This window comes from Ambystoma mexicanum (assembly GCF_040938575.1).
Source record: "Ambystoma mexicanum isolate Mex_15411 chromosome 12 unlocalized genomic scaffold, UKY_AmexF1_1 Mex_chr12_unloc.1, whole genome shotgun sequence".
NCBI classification, from domain to species: Eukaryota; Metazoa; Chordata; class Amphibia; order Caudata; family Ambystomatidae; genus Ambystoma; species Ambystoma mexicanum.
Genome location: NW_027182322.1, coordinates 14,685,124 through 14,692,277, shown reverse-complemented (window position 1 = coordinate 14,692,277; position 7,154 = coordinate 14,685,124). Strand labels below are relative to the sequence as shown.

At 46.4% G+C, this 7,154-nt stretch overlaps 1 non-coding gene across 1 annotated transcript; it reads left to right on the top strand.

Moving 5' to 3' along the window:
* The first annotated feature begins 293 nt into the window (after positions 1–293).
* TRNAA-CGC (transfer RNA alanine (anticodon CGC)) lies at positions 294–365 on the top strand. The gene has a single exon. It is a non-coding gene; the product is annotated as a tRNA-Ala (tRNA).
* Positions 366–7,154: the final 6,789 nt, after the last annotated feature.

Here is a 7,154-nt window from a genome sequence, read left to right as displayed (position 1 = left end):
AGGCCCTGGGTCCAATCCCTGGCATCTCCAATTGTTTCCCTTTTTTTGACTGTCATATGGTCTCTGTCCACGAGATGGCTCTTTGAGCACGGTAATCCTCTGGTGGAATACTTCCCCTGGAAGTCATCTCTTATGGAGAAGCATAATGCACACTGCTTCAGCTGACCATGTGCTTTTCCAGTCTTGCTCCCGTTTTCCCTGGTCTTTTGCTAGTGCTTCAGTTGGCAGCATATTTTGACCGGAAGAATTCTCCCAGGAAAAGATGTCTGCAGGACAGGCCCACTGCACACCGAGGGGATGTAGCTCAGTGGTAGAGCGCATGCTTCGCATGTATGAGGTCCCGGGTTCAATCCCCGGCATCTCCATTTGCATAAACATCAGTGTGATTTTGTCCCGGTTATTTTGTATTTCACACTGCAACTCGGGCCATGATTATAGGATCATCGACATTCATATCTATTTGTCTGAGAAAACGCTGGTGCCCGTATGGCAAACCTGCCTATAATATATCACTGAGGTTTACGTCCCTGCCAGTGTCAACATCCTGTATGCCTTCACAATCACTACAAATAGAAATGCACAGAGAGAAACATCACACCACAGTTTTAACGGTGCAGAATCGTGAAAGTATTGGCATTGCCTTGCGTTTCTTTTCAGTCGATTGTTTTGGTTCCGAATGTATAGCTCCACCATTGTACCTTTGTAGCATATGATGCCTAGCTTTAAAAATAATTTGTTTTCACTGGATGTGGCCACAGATGTGCCTCTGTTGTCAACCTAAGTCGATCAGGTTCTGTAACTTGTTAGTTTTGAGCTGGAATATCCTACCAGCTCTGCTGCTGGGGCCTATCTCTGGCTTCTAAAAGCAAAAGTCTTGAACATATTGATATTTTTCATTAGTTGGTCAGGGGAATTGCATGGGGGGGCAGCCTTTCTGCATGTTTCTATGGACAACCAGACACAGGTGGCTCTAAAATGAAGTCTGCCATTTGGAAACTCCAATTCGACAGTTACCGTCAGTTCTGGGCGCTGTTAGTCCCAAGCAGCCAGCCAGCATCTGGTAGATTTCACAGTTCCTTGCTGGCAGTGGGGATGTAACTCAGTGGTAGAGCACATACTTGGGAAGTATGAGGCCACAGGTTCGATCCCAGGCATCTCCATGTGATATTTTTCCTCAATTGTGGGCTTTTTATCCTGTACATAGGAATTAGGATGATGTGTTCTTTTGCCATACTAAATCCTGTTCCTGAACGTCTTCTCTTTGGAGCCGATGATTGTGGACATGCACGGTGCACCATGCTTCAGTGTGATGTCTGCTTTTTTCATTGGAAGCCTGTTAGCCTGATCTCTTACCGGGATGACACAAGGCAGACTCGTTCAGACAGAGGGGCATTGGCTGAAAATAGTGTCTCCACCGGTCCCCCTGCTAGGCAGTGGTGTCATTCTGAGGTGCTGTGCACGCTCACCAACTATCACCCCCTCTGACCTTTCCCACCGCAGAACACCCTGAATGCATTCAGCGGGTTATGCTTCATTCTAGGGCTGCAATGGATCGCCTAGTGGCAAAACCAATGGAAGCACCATTGACCTTCCGCAGAATTCCACTGCTTGTCTGCCTAGAGAAGCGACATCTGCCGAGTGTGCTAGGGACACTCATGACGGCAGAGCTATAGAGTGGTGGGTCCACGTTGCTTTCCACTAGCCAGCAAATACAGAAGGACATCCGAAAGAGGTGTCAGTCTATCTAGCAACATATGTGGGCTTTCGGCTGGAGGAATTCCTGCGCGAAATGGTGCTATCTCATTTTTGGTGTTTGAAGACATACATATATATATATATATATATATATATTTATTTTTTCTCCATAACTACACTTCTCAAATCTGGGGCATCTATCCGAGATGGCTGTGTCACATTATGTGATGTCTCAGGCACCAACGTGATGAGATCGACCTGGCGCTTTAACTTTGTCATTGTAAGTAGTAAGATGTAATTTGGCAGTTGTCATGTTTTTTCATATGCACTACTGCAAACCCCTTTCCTTACTTAGCCCACTCCCTCCTGAAGCTTTTAGGTGTGATGAGGAAGCGTCCTCTCAGCGGGGATGTAGCTCAGTGGTAGAGCGCATGCTTTGCATGTATGAGGACCTGGGGCATTTCCACTTGTTTCTCTTTTTGACTGTCATATGATCTCTATCCACTAGATGGCCCTTTGAGCACAGTAATCCTCTGGTGGAAATCTTCCCCTGGAAGTCATCTCTTATGGAGAAGCAAAATGCACACTGCTTCAGTGTGACCATGAGGTTTTCCATTCTTGCTCCAGTTTTCCCTGCTCTTTTGCTAGTGCTTCACTCGGCAGAATGTTTTGACCAGAAGAGTTCTCCCTGAAAATTATGTCTGCGGGACAGACACACTGCATACCGAGGGGATGTAGCTCAGTGGTAGAGCACTTGCTTTGCATGGATGAGGCCCTGGGTCCAATCCCTGGCATCTCCAATTGTTTCCCTTTTTTTGACTGTCATATGGTCTCTGTCCACGAGATGGCTCTTTGAGCACGGTAATCCTCTGGTGGAATACTTCCCCTGGAAGTCATCTCTTATGGAGAAGCATAATGCACACTGCTTCAGCTGACCATGTGCTTTTCCAGTCTTGCTCCCGTTTTCCCTGGTCTTTTGCTAGTGCTTCAGTTGGCAGCATATTTTGACCGGAAGAATTCTCCCAGGAAAAGATGTCTGCAGGACAGGCCCACTGCACACCGAGGGGATGTAGCTCAGTGGTAGAGCGCATGCTTCGCATGTATGAGGTCCCGATCTCCATTTGCATAAACATCAGTGTGATTTTGTCCCGGTTATTTTGTATTTCACACTGCAACTCGGGCCATGATTATAGGATCATCGACATTCATATCTATTTGTCTGAGAAAACGCTGGTGCCCGTATGGCAAACCTGCCTATAATATATCACTGAGGTTTACGTCCCTGCCAGTGTCAACATCCTGTATGCCTTCACAATCACTACAAATAGAAATGCACAGAGAGAAACATCACACCACAGTTTTAACGGTGCAGAATCGTGAAAGTATTGGCATTGCCTTGCGTTTCTTTTCAGTCGATTGTTTTGGTTCCGAATGTATAGCTCTACCATTGTACCTTTGTAGCATATGATGCCTAGCTTTAAAAATAATTTGTTTTCACTGGATGTGGCCACAGATGTGCCTCTGTTGTCAACCTAAGTCGATCAGGTTCTGTAACTTGTTAGTTTTGAGCTGGAATATCCTACCAGCTCTGCTGCTGGGGCCTATCTCTGGCTTCTAAAAGCAAAAGTCTTGAACATATTGATATTTTTCATTAGTTGGTCAGGGGAATTGCATGGGGGGGCAGCCTTTCTGCATGTTTCTATGGACAACCAGACACAGGTGGCTCTAAAATGAAGTCTGCCATTTGGAAACTCCAATTCGACAGTTACCGTCAGTTCTGGGCGCTGTTAGTCCCAAGCAGCCAGCCAGCATCTGGTAGATTTCACAGTTCCTTGCTGGCAGTGGGCATGTAACTCAGTGGTAGAGCACATACTTGGGAAGTATGAGGCCACAGGTTCGATCCCAGGCATCTCCATGTGATATTTTTCCTCAATTGTGGGCTTTTTATCCTGTACATAGGAATTAGGATGATGTGTTCTTTTGCCATACTAAATCCTGTTCCTGAACGTCTTCTCTTTGGAGCCGATGATTGTGGACATGCACGGTGCACCATGCTTCAGTGTGATGTCTGCTTTTTTCATTGGAAGCCTGTTAGCCTGATCTCTTACCGGGATGACACAAGGCAGACTCGTTCAGACAGAGGGGCATTGGCTGAAAATAGTGTCTCCACCGGTCCCCCTGCTAGGCAGTGGTGTCATTCTGAGGTGCTGTGCACGCTCACCAACTATCACCCCCTCTGACCTTTCCCACCGCAGAACACCCTGAATGCATTCAGCGGGTTATGCTTCATTCTAGGGCTGCAATGGATCGCCTAGTGGCAAAACCAATGGAAGCACCATTGACCTTCCGCAGAATTCCACTGCTTGTCTGCCTAGAGAAGCGACATCTGCCGAGTGTGCTAGGGACACTCATGACGGCAGAGCTATAGAGTGGTGGGTCCACGTTGCTTTCCACTAGCCAGCAAATACAGAAGGACATCCGAAAGAGGTGTCAGTCTATCTAGCAACATATGTGGGCTTTCGGCTGGAGGAATTCCTGCGCGAAATGGTGCTATCTCATTTTTGGTGTTTGAAGACATACATATATATATATATATATATATATTATTTTTTCTCCATAACTACACTTCTCAAATCTGGGGCATCTATCCGAGATGGCTGTGTCACATTATGTGATGTCTCAGGCACCAACGTGATGAGATCGACCTGGCGCTTTAACTTTGTCATTGTAAGTAGTAAGATGTAATTTGGCAGTTGTCATGTTTTTTCATATGCACTACTGCAAACCCCTTTCCTTACTTAGCCCACTCCCTCCTGAAGCTTTTAGGTGTGATGAGGAAGCGTCCTCTCAGCGGGGATGTAGCTCAGTGGTAGAGCGCATGCTTTGCATGTATGAGGACCTGGGGCATTTCCACTTGTTTCTCTTTTTGACTGTCATATGATCTCTATCCACTAGATGGCCCTTTGAGCACAGTAATCCTCTGGTGGAAATCTTCCCCTGGAAGTCATCTCTTATGGAGAAGCAAAATGCACACTGCTTCAGTGTGACCATGAGGTTTTCCATTCTTGCTCCAGTTTTCCCTGCTCTTTTGCTAGTGCTTCACTCGGCAGAATGTTTTGACCAGAAGAGTTCTCCCTGAAAATTATGTCTGCGGGACAGACACACTGCATACCGAGGGGATGTAGCTCAGTGGTAGAGCACTTGCTTTGCATGGATGAGGCCCTGGGTCCAATCCCTGGCATCTCCAATTGTTTCCCTTTTTTTGACTGTCATATGGTCTCTGTCCACGAGATGGCTCTTTGAGCACGGTAATCCTCTGGTGGAATACTTCCCCTGGAAGTCATCTCTTATGGAGAAGCATAATGCACACTGCTTCAGCTGACCATGTGCTTTTCCAGTCTTGCTCCCGTTTTCCCTGGTCTTTTGCTAGTGCTTCAGTTGGCAGCATATTTTGACCGGAAGAATTCTCCCAGGAAAAGATGTCTGCAGGACAGGCCCACTGCACACCGAGGGGATGTAGCTCAGTGGTAGAGCGCATGCTTCGCATGTATGAGGTCCCGATCTCCATTTGCATAAACATCAGTGTGATTTTGTCCCGGTTATTTTGTATTTCACACTGCAACTCGGGCCATGATTATAGGATCATCGACATTCATATCTATTTGTCTGAGAAAACGCTGGTGCCCGTATGGCAAACCTGCCTATAATATATCACTGAGGTTTACGTCCCTGCCAGTGTCAACATCCTGTATGCCTTCACAATCACTACAAATAGAAATGCACAGAGAGAAACATCACACCACAGTTTTAACGGTGCAGAATCGTGAAAGTATTGGCATTGCCTTGCGTTTCTTTTCAGTCGATTGTTTTGGTTCCGAATGTATAGCTCTACCATTGTACCTTTGTAGCATATGATGCCTAGCTTTAAAAATAATTTGTTTTCACTGGATGTGGCCACAGATGTGCCTCTGTTGTCAACCTAAGTCGATCAGGTTCTGTAACTTGTTAGTTTTGAGCTGGAATATCCTACCAGCTCTGCTGCTGGGGCCTATCTCTGGCTTCTAAAAGCAAAAGTCTTGAACATATTGATATTTTTCATTAGTTGGTCAGGGGAATTGCATGGGGGGGCAGCCTTTCTGCATGTTTCTATGGACAACCAGACACAGGTGGCTCTAAAATGAAGTCTGCCATTTGGAAACTCCAATTCGACAGTTACCGTCAGTTCTGGGCGCTGTTAGTCCCAAGCAGCCAGCCAGCATCTGGTAGATTTCACAGTTCCTTGCTGGCAGTGGGCATGTAACTCAGTGGTAGAGCACATACTTGGGAAGTATGAGGCCACAGGTTCGATCCCAGGCATCTCCATGTGATATTTTTCCTCAATTGTGGGCTTTTTATCCTGTACATAGGAATTAGGATGATGTGTTCTTTTGCCATACTAAATCCTGTTCCTGAACGTCTTCTCTTTGGAGCCGATGATTGTGGACATGCACGGTGCACCATGCTTCAGTGTGATGTCTGCTTTTTTCATTGGAAGCCTGTTAGCCTGATCTCTTACCGGGATGACACAAGGCAGACTCGTTCAGACAGAGGGGCATTGGCTGAAAATAGTGTCTCCACCGGTCCCCCTGCTAGGCAGTGGTGTCATTCTGAGGTGCTGTGCACGCTCACCAACTATCACCCCCTCTGACCTTTCCCACCGCAGAACACCCTGAATGCATTCAGCGGGTTATGCTTCATTCTAGGGCTGCAATGGATCGCCTAGTGGCAAAACCAATGGAAGCACCATTGACCTTCCGCAGAATTCCACTGCTTGTCTGCCTAGAGAAGCGACATCTGCCGAGTGTGCTAGGGACACTCATGACGGCAGAGCTATAGAGTGGTGGGTCCACGTTGCTTTCCACTAGCCAGCAAATACAGAAGGACATCCGAAAGAGGTGTCAGTCTATCTAGCAACATATGTGGGCTTTCGGCTGGAGGAATTCCTGCGCGAAATGGTGCTATCTCATTTTTGGTGTTTGAAGACATACATATATATATATATATATATATATATTTATTTTTTCTCCATAACTACACTTCTCAAATCTGGGGCATCTATCCGAGATGGCTGTGTCACATTATGTGATGTCTCAGGCACCAACGTGATGAGATCGACCTGGCGCTTTAACTTTGTCATTGTAAGTAGTAAGATGTAATTTGGCAGTTGTCATGTTTTTTCATATGCACTACTGCAAACCCCTTTCCTTACTTAGCCCACTCCCTCCTGAAGCTTTTAGGTGTGATGAGGAAGCGTCCTCTCAGCGGGGATGTAGCTCAGTGGTAGAGCGCATGCTTTGCATGTATGAGGACCTGGGGCATTTCCACTTGTTTCTCTTTTTGACTGTCATATGATCTCTATCCACTAGATGGCCCTTTGAGCACAGTAATCCTCTGGTGGAAATCTTCCCCTGGAAGTCATC